The sequence below is a fragment of the Prunus mume genome, linkage group LG3, assembly GCF_029339155.1.
Source record: "Prunus mume cultivar Tortuosa linkage group LG3, ASM2933915v1, whole genome shotgun sequence".
NCBI lineage: Eukaryota > Viridiplantae > Streptophyta > Magnoliopsida > Rosales > Rosaceae > Prunus > Prunus mume.
This window is the reverse complement of record NC_142700.1, coordinates 13,484,959-13,505,664: the sequence shown is the minus strand read 5'-3', so window position 1 is coordinate 13,505,664 and position 20,706 is coordinate 13,484,959. Positions and strand designations below refer to the sequence as shown.

General features: G+C 39.4%; 2 pseudogenes; both read right to left on the bottom strand.

Moving 5' to 3' along the window:
* Positions 1–3,952: 3,952 nt before the first annotated feature.
* Positions 3,953–6,218, bottom strand: LOC103326128 (L-type lectin-domain containing receptor kinase IX.1 pseudogene; annotated as a pseudogene).
* A 6,299-nt stretch (positions 6,219–12,517) lies between these two features.
* On the bottom strand, positions 12,518–14,502 carry LOC148918790 (L-type lectin-domain containing receptor kinase IX.1 pseudogene; annotated as a pseudogene).
* Between the last annotated feature and the right edge of the window lie 6,204 nt (positions 14,503–20,706).

Below are 20,706 nucleotides of genomic sequence, written 5' to 3'. Positions count from 1 at the left end.
TAACGCTCTATGAAATTGGAGATTCTTCTGGACCCAAAAAAGAAAAAAAACAGAAGGTAAAAATCTTTTTAGATGGATTGTGACTCACATCAGTAGTCTTTTACAAAGTCCTTTTCGTTTTCCTTGAGTCCAAACAAGACTTTAAATGAAAAACAAAGCATCAGGATTTCCAATGAGAGTGGTATACGTATATGCAGGCGGTTTGAGGCACTTTTAAGGTTTGGGTTGAAAATCATACCAATCTCTCTATGATTCTTAGCAAGAAAGTGATTGAAAATGCATGCATGATGCATTATTCCATCAATCTACCCTGCCCACAAGTAATTCTACTTTGGGTCGCTTTCTATCGCAGGAAAAATACCATTTTGTCACATGAGGTTCCAAAATTGTCATGACCCAAGTGGTGCTCGTGATCCTTTCTCATATCATACACCAAAATCTACTCTAATGTGTTTTTTTTTTCTTTTTTTCGTAATTTCTATTCCTGTGGGAAACAAAGACTCACACCAAAATTATTTATATTTTGCAACTTTCATTTTTATGTACTGGCTTTCACCGTCCAAATTATAGGAGCATGAGTTGCCTTTGAATTGTTACCTCATGTTTTATTTTGATCTTTTCGGGCTTGCGTACCCACGTGGTTTTCGTTTAAAAGAAAAAACTTTCATTTTTATCTTAGGCCGGTAACGTATTTATCATGATGATTGACTTTTATTTCATGAAACTTTAGTTCACTGAGTTCTTATGGAAAATGCAAAATTTTCAGCCAAATTCCTGGGAAACTGATTAAACTACTTTTTTTTTTTTGTTTTGTTTGGTAATTGACTGATTAAAACTTGACGTTGCATGCATGAATAAGATCAAAATATCAAATCAATTTTCAATCAATCCGGTTGTCCTCAAAACTAAAAGGTTTTGCATTTGTCAACGCCTAGAGGTTAACACGAGTGAAATCATGATGCATAAAAAAGAGGTATGATGGATGGTTCAGATAACACCAGCACTAAACAGGTGTGATGCTTTGTGGGGCCATTGAAATGTATCAAGATAGGGTTGAATGCTACATGGAAGTGATGTTTGATTTTAAATCGATTTGATATGGCATTGTGTTTTATTTGATCCACTTGATTGGAGGCCATCATGAGATTCATGACCGTTTGTTTTGTGTTTGGGATCACATGACGTGTCCATTCGTTATTTTTTTTTGTTTTTTGTTTTTTTTGTTTATGTGTAAATTTAAAGGGAGTTTCGGGCCTGGTATTGTTATTATATTATGGCCCTGTGAATGCAGGCTTGGGTTCGATATCCAGCATACTGAGCTTTGGGCTTATAGATTTGGATCCCCTCATTCATTGAAGAAGCAAAAGTTTCACTCTCTCCTCCTCCTTAGGAACATTTATGGCATGTTTAATTTGCATGAATGAGGGAAAACTATAAATCGAGGAATTTAGACATGGTAATTACGGAATTAGAATCGGATCAATTATTCTTCTAATTGATTTCATTTTTTTATTGTAAGAGTATTTGATTACGAATAGTAACGTGGAACCCACGTAATTTTTTATTCTTTTTCTGAAAAGAAATTGTGTTTGAGGAATCTGATGGAGGAATAGTTCATACCTTGGCGGCAGTGGCGGAGCCACTCTAAGACTAGAGGGGCCCTGGCCCCCCAGATTAGACATGACTAAATTTTAAATATTTAGCTCTAAACATGTAACTAGTGAATACTTATGTACTTTATATATACTTGTATTTTCTATTTCGACTCCCCTAACTTTACCATTCTAGCTCCGTTCCTGCTTGGCGGAAGAGTGGTTTTCACCTTTAGATAGAAGGTTTCGATACACTGGGTCTATTGAGAAGTTTTTTGGTGGTATTGAAACACCACGACATGATGTTGTCAATCCACTTATATCATAATACGTGTATATATTTATTAATAATATACTTATAAGCCCATGAAATATTAACAATGTCATCCGTCAATGTTATACCATGTAAATTAGTAACATGGCATAACGATGTGACCGTGATGGCTGTTGAACAATCCATGCGAACCTCGTAACTCAAGGATGCCCTTAGTTAAGTGGGTTGCTTTGTGTAGTCACACTCTTCTTTGGGCTTTTGTATCAGGCTAGATTGGAACATCACTTGTCCCATGAGGGGGTTGATGCCTTCGTGGATTTATGTATAAATAACACTGTGAAAATTGTGAAATGACGCCTATTTTAATGGAAATTAAACTTGAGAATTTGATGCCCCAATGTTCATGATCTTTTCTGCGTGTTGTTTAATAAATTATGCACTTAAGTTACCAAACAAGGGAATTGTCAATTTCTCTTTTTAGCTAAATTCCAAGTTATTTTCCCTCATCCAAAAGGAGGATTAGTTATTCAAAATTAAAGGGTATAATAGTGATTTGCCATCTGAACTTGTATCTAACTTTCGATTAACCCATATCCTTTTTTTTATTTATTTAGAAAATTAAGGAAATGAACTTTTTTTTTTGGTGCCAATTTCCCCCCTGCCGTCTAAATCTGCAACATTTCATCTAATTTGCTATTAAATATGAGGGTAAAATGGTCATTTTGTACATTAAAAATAAATAATAAATGAAAAATAGAGTAAAAACCAGAAAAATTCAAATAATACTCTCTCTCTCTCTCTCTCTCTCTCTCTTGCAGGTGTAGACGAAGAAAACCCATGGGGAGGGGTAAAAAAAAAAGGGAAGAGGTGAGGGCAGGGTCCGTGGGGTGGGGATTGGTTTGGGAGTGGAGGGTGATGATCATGGGGAATGGGAGGAGAAGAAAACCGGAGGAGAGGGGATGGGCTGAGTTTGGGGATGAAAATACAGAAGGGGAGGTGTGGGGAAGGGTCTGTGTGGGTAGGAGATTGGTTTGGGAGTAAATGATGGTGGTCATGGGAAATGGGAGGAGAGGAAGGGAGGAGATGGAAGGGGTTGGCATTAGCTTTACTCTTTTTCTTCAATTTTTTCCAAAAAAATAATTTTTTAACTGAAAGTTGGATGAGATATTGAGAATTTAGACGGTAAGGGGGAAATTGGAGGGAAAAAAAAAGTTTATATCCTTAATTTTCTAAAAAAAAGGGTAGGGGGTCAATCGAAAGTTTAGTACAAGTTCAGGGGGCAAATCATTAGTATACCCAAAATTAAATATAGATGAACTTTGTTATTTGCTTGCAGAAGAAGAACTAGCTTGTTTGTTGGTCATTTTTTTTACTGTCTCGCTCTCAATAATTTCTGAGTTTGAATTTGAATATTCTGCTCCGTGCATGGACTAAGCTTATAAATAAAAAAGATTGAAATTGTAATGCGCTGTATTTTGACATTTTCTTTGAGTGAAAGTTTATGTGTGAGACACAGTTGCACCAAACTTATTATATTTTCTGTAACAGATGATCACTAAGATCAATCTTTGGGCAATTTTAAACGACGTTACGATGATGTATAATGTAAAGATTCTTACGATGATGTATAATGTAAAGATTACAAAGAAAGTGCCCATTCCCCAAATAATAGAGATACTTTATAATATAATAAATATTATAAAGTATACAGTGAAAGAAGCCTTTCTAAAGAAAAGAAAATAGTTAAAACTTAATAAAAGTACTAGCTTTTCTGACGCGCTTCTGTGTTTGTGAGAGAGGTTTTTCTTAAAAAAATTTAAATTTATTTTAGAATTAAAAAAAGATAATTGGTAATTGTATTCTATAAAAATAGGATCTATTATCTGATTTTTCTTTTAATTTTAAATTTTTTAATATAAAAAAGTGTGAATTTACCATATTATCATCATTTAATTAATAATTTCAATTCTTAATGTTTGCATTAACCAATGACATTTTCTGGTATTTTGAATGTTTTACCATTCTCTACCTTTTGCTTTATATGTATAGATTTACAACATGAACACAACAATGCTGTCAACTATTAAATGAATACAATTGAAAGATAATTCCAAAAGATTTCAACACAGTTTATCACAATTATTAACTTAGACTTATCGTGGAGACTGAAATGTTGTCGATGGACACGAATTTTGTTGGAGAAGATGTGGTGAATTGTGAGGAATCGGTGTTATAACCTCGTCGTGAGACTCAGTTTGACATCTTTCAGAACTAGTAGTGTCAGTGGTCAACGTTGAGAGTGATGTTGGAGGAGCAAAATAGGTGGCCACCGGCATCTTGGATGGGAGAATGGGCAATGGAACTTCAAAGTTAAGCACTTGGATCGCTTGTTGTATTGAAGGTCTGAATTTATAATCCGGATGAGCACACCACAACCCAACAATCATCAAGCACTCCATTTGTTTCTCATCAAAATGTCCACAAAGTTTTGGATCGGCTGCTTGAATAAGTGTGCCTTCTCCATAAAGCTCCCACACCCACTCCACCATTTCGATTTGGCTACTTTCTAAACTGAGATCGATGGGTTTCCTCCCGCAAGCAATTTCCAAAGCAACAACTCCAAAGCTGTAGATATCGGATTCCATGCTAGCCTTTCCTGTGGTAACGTATTCCAGAGCCATATAACCCCTGGTTCCAGCCACATTTGTTGTTTGTGACTGTTTTCCATGGTCCACAAGTCGAGCTAACCCAAAATCCCCAAGTTTCACATTGAAATTTGAATCCAACATAATGTTACTGGACTTGATATCCCTGTGGAGCACACACTGTTCCCATTCTTCATGTAGATAAAATAACCCAGATGCCAAACCTTGAGCAATACTGTATCTTATCTGCCAAGTTAACAAGCCTTTTTCTTTGAAAAGATGAGAATCTAAACTGCCATTGGGCATGAACTCATAGACAAGCATGAGTTCTTTTTTTTCATGGCACCAACCAATGAGTTGCACCAAATTCCGATGCCTTAGTCTACTAATGATAGTCACTTCTGATGCATACTCTTTCAATCCTTGTTTAGATCCACTGGATATCCTCTTAACAGCAACATGTGAGTTTAAGTCTTTTATGAAGCCTTTATACACGCCTCCAAATCCTCCCTCTCCAAGCTTCTCTCCCTCTTCAAAATTTTTTGTTGCTCGAGCCAACTCGCGGTAGGAAAACTTCCTTGGGCCGATGCCCTTTTCAAGTTCCTCATGAATAAAGCTATTAGCGAAAGGATTCTCATCATGTTCCCCTGCTGCTTTCCCCTTCTTCCAAAAAATGAACCAAACCAAACCCAACCCAGCAACCAAGATTAGGCACCCACCAACACCCAAACCAACTGGGAGTCCTATATTGGCATTCGCATTTCCTGACTTGGGTTCATCAACCAGAGCAGTTGAAGTAAAATTCCATGAGACAATCTTATGCACAGCAACCTCATTGCCTGTTGCAGCAGAGAACCCAACGATGACCCAATCCGGCAAGTATTGTTTCAGATCAACCATGTAATAAAGATAATTGATTACCTCAACTTGGGTACCATTTGTACCATTTTGGAAACTTGTGAAGGCAACACTGAGATTTTTTGAGCTAGAGTTATAACTAATCCGAGCACTGTTTTGTTTTCCTTCCTCAATACCACCATTCCAAGGCATGGTAATATTAGACTTGAGAGAGTTGACGTCAATGCCAACATGATCGCCGTCAGTATCGTTGATGGTTGGCACTGTATTCTTGAAGATATCAAACTCCACTGCCACAAATGGATACTGAGTCCTTGAGATGTCTCCAGGAAGGTCTTCGACAGGGAGGCCGAGCTTGCTACCACTTCCTGCTGCGCTATTGAGTAAGGATCCGTTTGGAGCAACAAAGAACACCATCCCATCTGCGTGGCCTGAATCTATTATGAATGCGAAAGTTGTGGTAAAATCAGCTAGTTTTCCAGTGGCATTTTCCCGGAGGAGGAAGGGCTCACGATAGGTGGCTCGACCGACGTTCCCATTTTCTCCGGGGTTTCTGGTGAGTCTGATGAGGTTGCTATCAATATCAGCAACACCCTCGAGGGATATGTTGGTGGGGACATTGAAAAATCTTGGGAAGTTGAAGGTTAAAGGAGTTGCAAGAGGGCTGAACAGAAAGAAGAGGAGGGATAGAAGAAGGTTTAGTGATTGGAGTGCCATATCTAACCTTTTTGCAGAGACTTTAGCAAACATGCAATTGAGTGTTTAGCTTGACATGCTATTTATGTATGTTTAGTTGCATTCAGTTTTCAGTTTGACGTGGTATGCAATAAAAATATACACATGAAATTTAGACTCTTTGAATCTTGTATTTTGTTGTTTGCAAAGGTGACTTTTCTTAATTCATTGTCGTATTCAAGTAGTGGTTGGTCAATATTTAAGAGAGTGGTGATGGCAGGAGACCAATGACCATGGTGACGGTCTAAAATTTCTGTCTAATTTAAAGAATGGCCAGCTCATATGGTGTGGCAGGTGAATTTTTTTTGTCCAAATTCAGTGACATTTGACATTGAGAAGGCTCGAGTCAGATTTGAGTTTCATCACCTTGTTTTGTTTTGGTCAACATGGATAAAAGAGATAAGTTGAGAGAGAAATTTTCCTGCACGACCATAATGGTCCAACTTGAATGGCTTGATATTAAAAGTAAAAGATATGAAATGGATTAACGACATTTTACCCTCACAGGTTTGGGGTCGGTATTAAAATGGGTCATGGGGTTTCAATTTCATTAATATGAAACTCAACCTTTTTAAATTTAACCAAATTACACATTCCGTCAACTTCACCATTTAAATTTTTGTTAAATTGGCGATGTGGCAAGTGGAGTTCCACTTTATGCTAATGTGTGAAAAAATAAAATAAAAAATTCTTTAAAAATAATATTTTTAAAACCAAAAAATGAAAAGAAATTCCCCCAAGCCCTAACAACCCCTCTCTCTCCCTTTCCCCCAACCCCTCCGTTCACACATCATTGCCTGGTGCAGAGAAGACAACGGAAAAAGTAAGAAAGCTTTTCCTACACTTTTATTTTTTCCAACAAACAAACAGAAGAGAATGAATGTCAATGTGGATGATTTAACAGACATCCATCACTATGTTAATGAAGAACCAGATTTTATGTATAATCCGAACATTTGTATTACTCTACATATATATATATATATATATCAGTTTAAAGATAGTGAAATGCTACTCTGACTCCCTGTTTGTTATCCTGCGCTCTTTCAGCATCAGTTTCTGCACTCTTTCTGTGTTAGTGTATCTGCCTTAAGATTTCGTCCAAAGAAAAAAAAAAATCTGCCTAAAGGTATATCTCAAAACACTAAGTTGTAAACAAATAAAATAATTACAACATAATTACAGCAATATGCTGTCAAGTACCTAAGTTTAATGATAAAATACAAAGTAAATTACAAAAAACTTTGAATATATACATGTCTATTAGAAATTATTAACTTAGGCTTATTGCTCAAGCTGCAGTGTCGTCAATGGGCAAGACTTGTGCTTCAGTGTCGATGGACAAGAACTGCGTTGTAGGAGATGCAGTGAGTTGTGAGGAATTGGTGCTGTAACTGTATCCTGACAAAATTTGGGCTTCAGTCTCTGTGGACAAGAATTGTGGTGTAGAAGATGGGGTGACTTGGAAAGAATTGGTGCTATACCTATAGCAGCCTGACTCAGTTTGACCTCTTTCAGAAGTAGTCGTTTGATTGGACAACATTGAAATGTTGAAATATAATCCTTCTACCTGATTTCTTAGAGCTGAAGTCATTTTCTATTTTCTATTAAGTCTATTTTAAATGATGTAATGAGAACCATTAGATCATAGTCTAGGTGGATTCTCTAGCTTAGATTTGGTATGACACGTGTAAGCACCTAATAGGGTGACAGTTGTAATTCTGTTAGAAGAGAATCACATTTCTCTCTCTGTCAGACACACTATGTAAGCTGCAGATTGTAAGAATTCAATAGAACAGTGCCTTCCCCATTTCTCTTCATTCTCTCTAGCTAAAATCTCCAGAAAATACACCTCTTCCTAATCTGAAAATACATATACAAACTAAGAATTCTAACATGGCCTCAGAGCCAGGTTCGATTGTTTGTTGGGCGTGAATCTGTGAGAATCGAGCTGGTGTTTGGCTGGGCTGACGTTGAGCTCACTCAAAATTTCACGAAGCTTTTCTAGCTGCGTCTGATGTCTAACATGGCAGGATCAAGCTCTTCTGAGCTTCAGTACACCAGTTTTCAATGGAGAAAACTATGAGTTTTGGAGCATTCGAATGAAGACCATTCTGAAATCTCATGGACTGTGGGATTTGGTTGAAAATGGTTTTGATGCTTCAGATCCAAAGAAAAAAAAAGGAAAGGAAGAAGGATCTAAAGCTGCTGAAGAAGAGAAGTCTACAACGGCTGAGATTTTGATGAAAGATGCTCGTGCACTTGGACTGATCCAAGGTGCAGTCTCAGACCAAATTTTTCCCAGAATAGTGAATGAAGAAACCTCAAAAGGTGCATGGGATATTCAAGCAGGAGTTTAGAGGCGATAAGCAGGTACGAAGTGTGAAGCTACAAGGCTTACGTAGAGAGTTTGAATACACTCGTATGAAGGATAGTGAGTCATTCTCTAGTTATGTTGCTAAACTATTTGATCTAATTAATCAAATGAAAAGTTATGGTGAAGAGTTACCTAGAGAAAGAGTTGTGCAGAAATTACTTATTAGCTTGCCTAGATCTTATGACTCTATATGTTCTGTGATTGAGCATTCAAAGGATCTTGACACTCTTGAAATTCAAGAAGTGGTTGCGTCTCTCAAGAACTTTGAGCTCAGGTTGGATAGGCACACTGAAAATTCCACAGAAAAGGCTTTTACTAGCCTGAACATAGAGAGTAAAAGCTCTAAGAATGGAAGTTCTTCTGGAGGTAACAAGTCTCAGAGGAACTGGAAGGAAAATGGGAAGAATTGGAATAACAAGTCCAATTCTAATCCCAAACCAAATGCATCAAATGATGGAACTAAAACACCTTGCAAGCACTGTGAAAAACTGCACTATGGCAAGTGCTGGTTTGAAGGAAAACCAAAATGCAGAGGATGTGGAAAGTTTGGTCACATGGTTAGAAATTGCCATGAAAATCAACCTGTGCAGAAGGTGAATTATGCCAATCAGGTTGAAGTAACTGGAACATTGTTTTATGCATGCAATGCCGTGACAGATGTGAAATTGAACAATTCTTGGTATGTGGACAGTGGTTGCAGTAACCACATGACTGGAGATGAAAGGCTATTGATAGATATTCGAAGGGATGTAACTTCCAAGGTGAAAATGGGGACTGGAGAGACAGTTCAAGTTGCAGGAAAAGGCACACTTGTGATAGAAACCAAGACAGGCAGAAAACACATTCAAGAAGTGATGTTGGTGCCTGGTTTAGAAGAGAACTTGCTCAGTGTTGGTCAGATGATGGAACATGGGTATTGTTTAGTATTTGGAAAGGGAATGGTGACAATTTTTGATGATTGGTCACTGCAAAATCCTATAGCTAAGGTTCCAATGACTATCAATAGGTGTTTCTCTCTCACAATGGTACCTGCTACTCAGTTGGTGCTGAGAGCAAGTGTGACTCACAGTTTGCAGACTTGGCATAAAAGGCTGGGCCATCTTAATGATCAAAGCATCAGGATGCTGGCAAATCAAGACATGGTTCATGGACTGCCTAGTCTGGAGAAGGATTTTGCAGTTTGTGAAGGCTGCAAGTGGGAAGCGACATAGAGACTCATTTCCTGCAGAATCTACTTGGAGAGCTCAGTTTCCACTTGAATTAGTCCACACTGCGACATCGTGGTCCTATGCAGATTGCATCAATGTCAGAAACAGATATTTCCTGTTATTCATTGATGACTATACAAGAATGGCTTGGGTTTATTTTCTCAGAAATAAATCTAATGCTTTTGAATGTTTCAAGAAGTTCAAAGCAATGACAGAATTGCAGAGTGGACACAAGGTGAAATCACTTAGAAGTGACATAGAGGTGGAGAATTTATGTCAAATGAATTTCTTGCATATTGCAGTGAGGCTGGAATACAAAGGCAGCTGACTGTAGCATATTCCCCTCAACAAAATGGAGTTGTTGAGAGGAAGAACAGGACTGTAATTGAGATGGCAAAGTCTATGCTACATGAAAAGAGACTTCCATATGAGTTTTGGGCAGAAGCTGTTCATACTGAGTCTATCTTCTCAACAGGTGTCCTTCTAAGTCTCTTAAGAAAATGGCACCATTTGAGGCCTTCACAGGAAGAAAGCCAGGTATTGCACACTTGAAAGTGTTTGGATGCCTATGTCATGTGCTTATTCCTTCTGCTTTGAGACACAAGTTGGAAGAAAACAGTCACAAATGCATTTTTGTGGGCTATGGATTGTGTGAAAAAGGCTATAGACTGTATGATCCTAAGACTAGAAAGATTATCTTGTCTAGGGATGTCTATTTTGATGAAGAAGCCTCATGGAAATGGGAGAATCCTAGCAATGCAGATGTGAGAATGCCTATGCGGATGGAAATCAAGGTACTAGCAGAAGCAGAAGGTATTAGATGAACAATCTCGGTTTTGGATACTCAAATGCAGATGGAAGAAGAAATTGCACCTCAAGGGAAGAAATGCTTGATGAGACTCAAAGGTTTGATCACACACCTCACAAGTGGAGGAGTATTAATGACATCATGACACAATGCAACATGTGCATTGTAGAACTGTGACTTCAAAAAGCGATTTGGATGAATCATGGAAGTGCAATGGAGGCTGAATTCGAGATGATTAAGAAGAACAATACATGGAAATTAGTTGACAGCCATTTGACAAACCCGATGGTGGTGTTAAGTGGGTCTACAAGGTCAAAGCTGAACCTAGATGGTACTGTGGAAGAATAAAGCTAGGCTTGTGGCTAAAGGCTATTCACAGAAGCCGGAATCGACTATAATGAGACATTTGCCCCTGTGGCAAGACTTGACACCATCAGAACCTTGATAGCCCTTGCAGCACAAAAGGAATGGAACCTATTTCAGCTGGATGTGAAGTCCGCCTTTCTCAATGGCATTCTAAAGGAGGAAGTTTATGTTGAACAACCTCAAGGATATGTTCAAGAGAGCAAGGAAACCAAGGTGTACAGGTTGAACAAGGCTCTATATGAATGAAACAAGCCCCAGGGCTTGGTATGATGAAATAGATGCCTATTTCAACACTGCAGGTTTTAAGAAGAGCTTAAGTGAAGCTACTCTCTATATCAAAACAAGTGACACCTCAGGTATTATCATTGTCTCACTCTATGTAGATGACATTATATATATTGGAAGCTGTCCTAAAATGCTTGAAGAGTTTAAACAAGATATGATGCAACACTTATGAGATGACAGACTTGGAGTCTGCATTGCACCATTTTCTTGGCATGGGAGTGGAACAAAGTGATAAGCATATTTTCATTCATCAAAAGAAATATGCCATGAAAATTCTTGAGAAGTTTAGAATGAGAGCGCAAGTCAGTGGCAATTCCATTAGTGGTGAATGAGAAATTGTCTAGAGAAGATGGAAGTGAAGCAGAGATGAAAATGAATTGAGACAGTTGTAGAGTCGCTTTATCTGACTGCCACAAGACCAAATGTCATGTTTGCATCTAGCTTGCTTGCTAGGTTTATGCACAATCCCTCAAAGAAACACATGGGAACTGCTAAAAGGGTGCTGAGATACATACAAGGCACATTAGATTTTGGAATTGAGTTTGCAAAGGGGAAAACAGCTACTCTAATTGGGTATTGGGCTGGGAGTGAGGATGATATGAGGAGCACCTCAGGATATGCCTTCACACTAGGCTCAGGCATGTTCTCTTGGGCTTCCATCAAGCAAAACACGGTTGCTTTATCTACTGATTTGAGTATGTGAGCGCTGCAGAAGCAACTTCACAAGCTAAGTGGCTCAGATTTGTGCTTGAAGATTTTGGTGAAGAACAGGTAGAAGGGACTCCAATTCTATGTGACAACACCTCTGCAATTGCAATAGCAAGGAATCCAGTTCATCACCAAAAGACAAGACACATGCAGGAAATTTCATTTTATAAGGGAAGCCATTCAAGCAAAAGAAATTGAACTGGTGTATGCAAGACAGAAGATCGGATAACAGTTGTTTTGACTAAGGCTCTGCCTAAGGATCGGTTTGTGAGGTTGAGAAGCTTGCTTGGAGTGTAATCAGCTAAAGGATTAGAAGGGAGTGTTGAAATATAATCCTTCTACTGATTTCTTAGAGCTGAAGTCATTTTCTATTTTACTGTTAAGTCTATTTTAAATGATGTAATGAGAACCATTAGATCATAGTCTAGGTGGATTCTCTAGCTTAGATTTGGTATGACACGTGTAAGCACCTAATAGGGTGACAGTTGTAATTACATTAGAGAGAATCACATTTCTCTCTCTGTCGGACACACTATGTAAGTCAGATTGTAAGAATTCAATAGAACGATTGCCTTCCCCATTTCTCTTCATTCTCTCTAGCTAAAATCTCCAGAAAATACACCTATTCCTAATATGAAAATACATATGCAAACTAAGAATTCTAACATGAAAGTGATGTTGGAGGTGCAAAATAGGTGGCAACTGGCATCTTTGATGGGAGAATAGGCAATGGAACTTCCAAGTTAAGCACTTGAATCGCTTGTTGTATTGAAGGTCTGAATCCATAATCTGGGTGAGCACACCACAACCCAACAGTCATCAAGCTCTCCATTTCATTCTCATCAAATTGTCCATAGAGTTTTGGATCGGCTGCTTGAATAACTTTCCCTTCTCCATAAAGCTCCCAAACCCACTCCACCATTTCGATTTCACTACTTTCTAAATTGAGATCGATCGGTTTTCTCCCGCAAGCTATTTCCAAAGCAACCACACCAAAGCTGTAGACATCTGATCCCTTGCTAGCCTTTCCTGTAGTAACATATTCCAGAGCCATGTAGCCTCTAGTTCCAGCCACAATTGTTGTTGGTGACTGTTTTCCATGGTCCACAAGTCGAGCTAATCCAAAATCACCAAGTTTCACATTGAAATTTGAATCCAACATAATGTTGCTGGACTTGATATCCCTGTGCAGCACACATTGTTCCCATCCTTCGTGTAGATAGAATAAGCCGGAGGCCAAACCTTGAGCTATTTTGTATCTGATTTGCCAACTTAACAAGCTATTTATTTTGAATAGGTGGGAATCTAAACTGTTGTTGGGCATGAACTCGTAGACGAGTAATAGTTCTCTTTTTTCATGGCACCAACCAATGAGTTGCACCAAATTCCGATGCCTAAGTCTACTGATAATTCTTACTTCTGATGCATACTCCTTCAAACCTTGCTTAGATCCATTGGATATCCTCTTAATTGCAACATATGAGTTCAAGTCTTTTATAAAGCCTCTGTAAACCCCTCCAAATCCTCCCTCTCCCAGCTTCTCCTCCTCATGAAAATTACTCGTTGCTCGAGCTAACTCCCTGTACGAAAACTTCCTCGGGCCAGTTCCCTTTTCAAATTCATCGTCAATTAAACAGTTGACAACAGGATCCTCACCACTTTCCCCCACTGCTTTTCTCTTCCGAAAGATGAACATGAACCAAACCAAAGCCAATCCACCAGCCAAGATAATACATCCACCAACACCCAACCCAATGGGGAGTCGTATGTTGGAAGTTCCTGACTTGGGATTAGCACTGGGACTTGGCGGAGGAAATACTTGTGTGTTGTTCATTGTAGTCTCATCAACCAGAGCTGTTGATGTGAAATTCCATGAGACGATCCTATGCACAGCAATGTCATTACCCGTTGCAGCAGAGAATCCAACAATGACCCAATCCGGCAAGTATTGTTTCAGATCAACCATGTAAGAAAGATATCTGATTATCTCCACTTGGGTGCCATTTGTACCATTTAGAAAACTAGTAAAGGCAACACTGAGATTTTTTGAGCTAGAGTTATAACTAATCCAAGCGCTGTTTAGTTTTGCTTTGTCAATACCACCATTCCAAGTCGTGGTAATATTAGACTTGAGAGAGTTGATGTCGATTGCTACATGATCGTTCGGGGGATCCTGGATGCTTGGCTGTGTATTCTGGAAGATATCAAACTCCACTGCCACAAATGGATACTGAGTTCTAGACATGCCTCCTGGCAAGTCTTCAACAGGGAGGCCAAGTTTGCCACCACCCCCTATTGCAATGTTGACTAAGGATCCCTTTGGGGCTAGGAAGAACACCAACCCGTCACCGTGGCCGGAATTAATGATGAAAGTAAAATGTGTGGTGAAATCGGCCAGTTTTCCAGTGGCTTTTCCTGGAGAAGGAACGGTTTGTAGTAGGTTGCTCGACCGATGTTCTCAGCCATTTTAAGCTCTTCGGGTTTTTTGGTGAGTTTGATGAATTTGCCATCAATATATGCATCCCCCTCTAGGGATATGTTGGTGGTGCCATTGGAAAAGCTGGGGAAGTTGAAGGTTAAAGGAGTTGCAGAAGGGTTTAACATAAACAAGAGCAGAAGGAAGGATAGAAGCTTTGGCGAGTGGAGTTGGATGATCCCGTCCCCGAAGTTATTGTTAAAGGAAAGAAAATCAGTCAATGATCTGAGATTGAGAGATTATAGGATCAGAATATATTTGGCAATCAGTCAATGATATGAGATTGAGAGATTGTAGGATCCGAGTATAATTAGCAAATAATTAGTATGTATTTACTTAGAATAGACTTGCTCTGTATGTATAAAGCTGCTGTATCTGTTTGTAGTGTAAGACACATATATAGAATACATTAAACTTTCTCATGGTATCAAAGCACCCATCTTGGTGACTCTGCCCAAACACCTTCCGCTACAACCACAAACGTACTGCAAACACCATTGAAACACAACATCATGAGTGAATCAAAATCTACAGAAACAGCTCCTATCTCTTCCGATCCTCTGTCTTTGCACAACTCCGACACACCGGGACTTTCCCTCGTTAACATCAAACTCGAAGGTCACAATTATGGCCAATGGAGCAGATCTATGCATCTCAGCCTCAGCGCTAAGAACAAGCTTGGGTTGGATCAGGAATACCAAGGCCCTTCATCCAATGACCGAGAATTTCAACTGGCAGTGGCTGCAATGACATGGTATTGTCATGGATCTTGCACTCTCTTCATCAGACATCGCTAATGTTGTCCTTATGCTAAAAAACAGCGGCGCTGTTTGACAGATCTTGAGACCGTTTTCACGCGAGCAATGACGAGAATTTATCGATTCGATAAGAAATTGTCGAGTGCAGACAAGGAACAAACTATCTCCATCTATTACACAAAATTGAAAGCTCTTTGGGATGAGTTGGCTTCATACCAAGAGCCCTTTATCTGTGATTGTGAAGGACTAAAAATCTTCTTGAGAGAGAAGAGAAAGAAAGGGTGATGCAATTTTGATGGGTTTGAGCGACACCTACTCTACTTCGAGGATCAATTCTCATGATGAATCCCTTACCGACACCACATAAAGTTCACGGCCTGGTTCTCCAACACGAAAGTGCTTAGAGGTAACCACAGTGAGCATGACAATCGGTTACTCCATAGCGATGCAAACATTGCGCTCTTCGTGGCCACCACTCCTCCAAAGTTGGTCACAATCTCTCCACAAAGTTGGTCACAATCCGCAAGTCCTCAAGTGCTCATATTGGCATGGAGATGGTCATCCAATGAACGATGCTACTTTATTATTGGTTTCCTTGTGGGACATAAATGGCATGGCAAAATGTTAAGCCTGTAAACCAGCGTATTCGGTCCCAACACCACAACATTGAAGCCATTCGATCGCCGATTCAACCTATCGCCATCACCAAGACAACCCCGTTGATGGCCCAACCTTCACCACTGAGGAGTACAATGAACTTGTTACCATGCTTCGTAATAAGAAGGGTAAAAGTCAGCCTCTAGCACATGCAACATGTATCATTACACCCACTTGTAATATTGCACAACATGATCCACACTCCACGCTATATTGGATTGTGGATAGCGGGGCCACCGATCACATTTCTCATTCGGCTCCTACACATAATCAAACTGCCACACATCATGAATTTGTTAGTTTGCCCAACGAGAGAACAATAATCGTAACATTGGATCTATGAATTTATCGCCCGACTTGACTCTTGATGGAGTTCTACATGTTCCAAAATTTCGTGTTAACTTGTTGTCTGTTAGTAAATTAACACGAGGCTCTTCGACGTATAGTAATTTTCTTTCCAAATTATTGTGTTGTGCAGGACGTGGATACGAAGAAGACGATTGGCTTTGGGCAAGCATTTTGATGGGCTTAAAACTACTACCTCCACACCTACCGAATCCTCATCTTGCTACTCATGTTAGCGTACCTCCATGCTTTTTGGCATAGCGTCTCGGACATCACACCTTCACTCTTTTATCCAAGACTATTCACGAAATAATGTTTCATTACGAGGGCAAATTTGTGATGTTTGCCACTTTGGCTAAACAAACTTCAGTTACCATTTACTTCTAGTTCAATTCATGATTTGCACCTTTTGATCTTATTCATGTGACATTTGGGGCCCTCATAATACCCCGTACACATTCGAGCCGCGTTGTCACCAGTAATTGTTATTAATTTCACTACGTTTCACTTGGGTTCATCTTATGAATTTAAATCCCGATACACAAACCATTTTGAAATCATTTTCTCTTGGTCGCCACTCAATTTAGCCCGCACCATTAAAACTCTTCATTTCGACAATGGTAGTGAATTCCTATCCATGCGTCCATTCTTTTTCTTGAACATAGCACCCAATTTCCAACACTCTTGCACATATATCTCCTCAACAAAATAGGTCGTTGAGCACCATCGTCATCTCTTAAAACATTAGTACGCTTCGCCGGTTCCAAGCTAACACCTTTGCAATTTGGGAGGCAGCTCTTCCAAGCGACATGTTCCCTCATAAATCGACTCCCATTTATACTCTCCTTAAAACCCTTATGACTGATTACATAGAAATCACCTTCTTATTGCTCACCTACGGGTTTCGGGTGCCTTTGCTTCTACCCTCTAACCCAGCTCTGTGGAGGTGGCTTACGGGCTGAAATACAGTTGTCTTTTCTTGGTATCCTCTTAATCAGAAAAACTGCTTAATGTTTTTGATGCCAGAACGAAAAATATTTTGTATCTCAGGATGTCATTTTCAATGTCTCATTTCCTTTTTCTCACTCCCTTTTCCTAATCCTCCCACGGACTCAGCCCATTCTCGCCTACTCCTCCTACTACTTGAGACCTTCCTTCTCTACCCGCCCGATGTCTCCAGCCCATTCCCCACTTACTCCGACCCACCCACTGATCAGCCAATCTCTCATTCCGATACCTTCCAAACCCTACTTCCCATCTCCACACCGCTCCCTTCTCTCGATGGCGGCTGTTCTTCAATCCCCGGCCACCCTCTTTCGACCGATCACCGTCGTCCCTTGACCCTTCTTCACACCTCATCCTCCTTCTCTGACTCATCTTCATTACCTTCGACGGCTGCCCGTGTTCCCGTCCCTCCTACTCTATCTTCTGGACTATGAAGCTCATCACACCGCTTTGCCTACCGAGCTTCTTCCTCCACGTCGGGAACTGTATCCCCTTCATCGATATGTATCTTACTCGTCTTTCCCCGCATCGGAATTATGTGTGTAATATATCCCGACAGAGCCTCTTATTATGAATAAAGTTCGCTATGACCTCAACGGGTTGTCAGAATGAACTCGAGCCGCAGTTTCTGAAGACAACCACACTGTCGCCGGGTTCCTCCGCCTCCCTGGCCATCGCCCCATTGGTTCCAAGTGGATTTTTCGATTAAATACCACTCCGATGGCTCTGTTGATCGTTACAAGGCCCGCTTTGTTGCCCGTGATTCAACCAACGGAAGGTATTGACTTCACCACCGACACATTTGCTCTCGCCATGGTTGATTACTATCCGCCGCTTACTCACGGCCATGGCTGCTCGCAACCGGTCTCTTCATCAAATGGACGCTCGAATGCGCTTTCTCCATGGCGACCTCCACGAGGAGGTTTACATGCTACCCGCCGGTTCACGCGGCTGTGGGGAGCAAGCAGTTGTTTGCTCGACTCCACAAGTCCTTGTATGGATTGAAACAAGCTCCACTAGAGCTGGTTTCGAAAGTTTTCATCTACTATATGTGGAATTGGCTTCAAGCAATCTAAGGGATTACTCTTTGTTCACACAGTACATGGAAGTTCCTGACTATTATATTGCTCTATGTAGATGACATGATCATCATGTGAAATGATGAGGAGGTAATCAGAATTGAAGCATTTCTTGGCAGCCAATTCAATCAAAGATCTTGGACCCTTGAAATATTTTGGTGTTGAGGTGGCACGGTCACAAAACGGGAATTTCTATATGTCAATGCAAGTATACTTGACATTTTGGAAGAAGCTGGACTACTTGGAGCTAACTCACCAAGGTTCCTATGGAACTCGATATAACATTATCTTCACAGTGAACCGCTCAAAGATCCTACTAGGTATCGACGCTTAGTTGGAAAGCTAATCTATCTCTACAATTATAAGGCAGAATTACTTATGTAAATTAATACACTTCACAGCGGTTTATGCAAGAGCCAAACGCCAACATCTTGATGTCAGAATCGCCTACTTCACTACCTTAAAGGAGCTCCAGGCAAGGGCTGTTATTCTCACACAGAAATGTTGAACCTAATTGGTTATTGTGATGTCTGATTGGGCTCGCTGGCCCAATGACACGCCGGTCACTCACGGGATATTGCATCTTTCTTGGTAACTCACTGGTGTCCTGGAAAAGCAAGAAGCAAGTTACAATTGCACGATCATCTGCCGAGGCTGAATATCGTTCAATGGCTGCAGCTACATGTGAACTCACTTGGTTAAGATATCTATTGCATGATCTGCATGTTACTCATGATGAACCTGCAAAGTTGTTTTGTGATAACTGCTGCCCTATATATTGCAGCAAATCCAGTGTATCACGAACGAACCAAACACATTGAGCTCGATTGTCACACCGTTCGTGAAAGAATAGAAAGAGGTGAGATCAAGACTGGATATGTGCAAATCGGAGAATGTGATAGGATTTGTTTACCAAGCCATTGAGGGCACCCGCATTCTGTTCATTTCTTGGCAAGTTAGGTGTCATCAATATCCACCTTCCAACTTGAGGGGGAGTGTTAAAGGAAAGAAAATCAGTCAATGATCTGAGATTGAGAGATTATAGGATCAGAATATATTTGGCAATCAGTCAATGATATGAGATTGAGAGATTGTAGGATCCGAATATAATTAGAAAATAATTAGTATGTATTTACTTAGAATAGACTTGCTCTGTATGTATAAAGCTGCTGTATCTGTTTGTAGTGTAAGACACATATATAGAATACATTAAACTTTCTCAGTTATTAGCAACCATTTCAAACTTTTTGTACGTGCAGAATTGTCATCTAATGGTTGTGCAGATCGTATGCAAGGTTTCCTAGGCGCTTAAAACAGTGGTTCAAACCAGAACCAGCAGCCATTGTCTTTTTAGTCTGAGATACGGCATATATTTATCTATGTTCAGTTGCCGGGAAGCATCCTTTTATATATGTTAATGGTTCAATTTCAAGTCAATTAATTTCCACTTGGATAATGGTCTTGGTGTACGAATCTTTATTTTTATTATTTTGGGTGCAAATGCATTGACATCGAGAAGGCTCTTGGAAATGATTAAAATTCAGATTCGAGAGTCGCAGTATCTTGCTGACGATGGCTAATCACCCGATTCAAATGTTTCTACATGTACCTCTAGGTTTTATGTAACAAATTATAAAACTGAACAAGTAACTAAAATTATATGGGCAAATGCTGTACAACTGTATACTTTTACCATTTTTTTTATTAATGGTGTGCTGGTTTACTTGGATAATTAAGGTTGCAAGAAATCTCTTCCATTTTATTTTAATTTTGATTTTTATGTAGCCTTTTGAATGTGGGTCTTCCCAATAAGTACCTTAGTTAGTGGTACTTTGATAGTTTGAATATTTTGTATAATGTGGAATTATTCCACAATCACCGACTAATTAATCTAGTCATTAGCCATTTGGACTCAATGTACCACTCAATTTGGGCCTAGGAGAGTGCTATTCTTGCTTTCGACGCTGAAATTGAATTGAAATCACCTTTTCCTATAAGGAATGAGAGAAGTCATGAACCGGAGAACTTAAAAATTTGGGAATAAGGAATTAGAATAAGATCAACTACTACCCCTACTAGTTGATTTAAATTCCTGATTTTGGGACATACATGAACTTAACCAAGTTTGTTTGAATGGATAAAAGAGATATGCTGAGAGAGAAATTTCGTGTACGACCGTAACATCTAACTTAAATGGCTTGATACTCATCATATGTCCGTGTCAATATATTTAAAAAAAAGACGTTGAAGGGTTGGCCCTAATGTTGGATCCCTTCACACATGAAATATATTTTATCTAATAAGAATTAAAAATAAATAAAAATTATATGCACTAACAACTAGACAAGACAGAGTTTGCTGAAGTATGGACAAATTTATACCACCGCGTAGCTCACAATTTTTTTTAAATTAAATTTTTTATCATATGGTATGGTGTTTTTCTTACTCCTTTCTAGAAGTGATAACGTGATGTAATCAAGATTTGTGGTATTTTTAAGTGAATTTCATGGTCCTTTCCTCTCCATCTTAT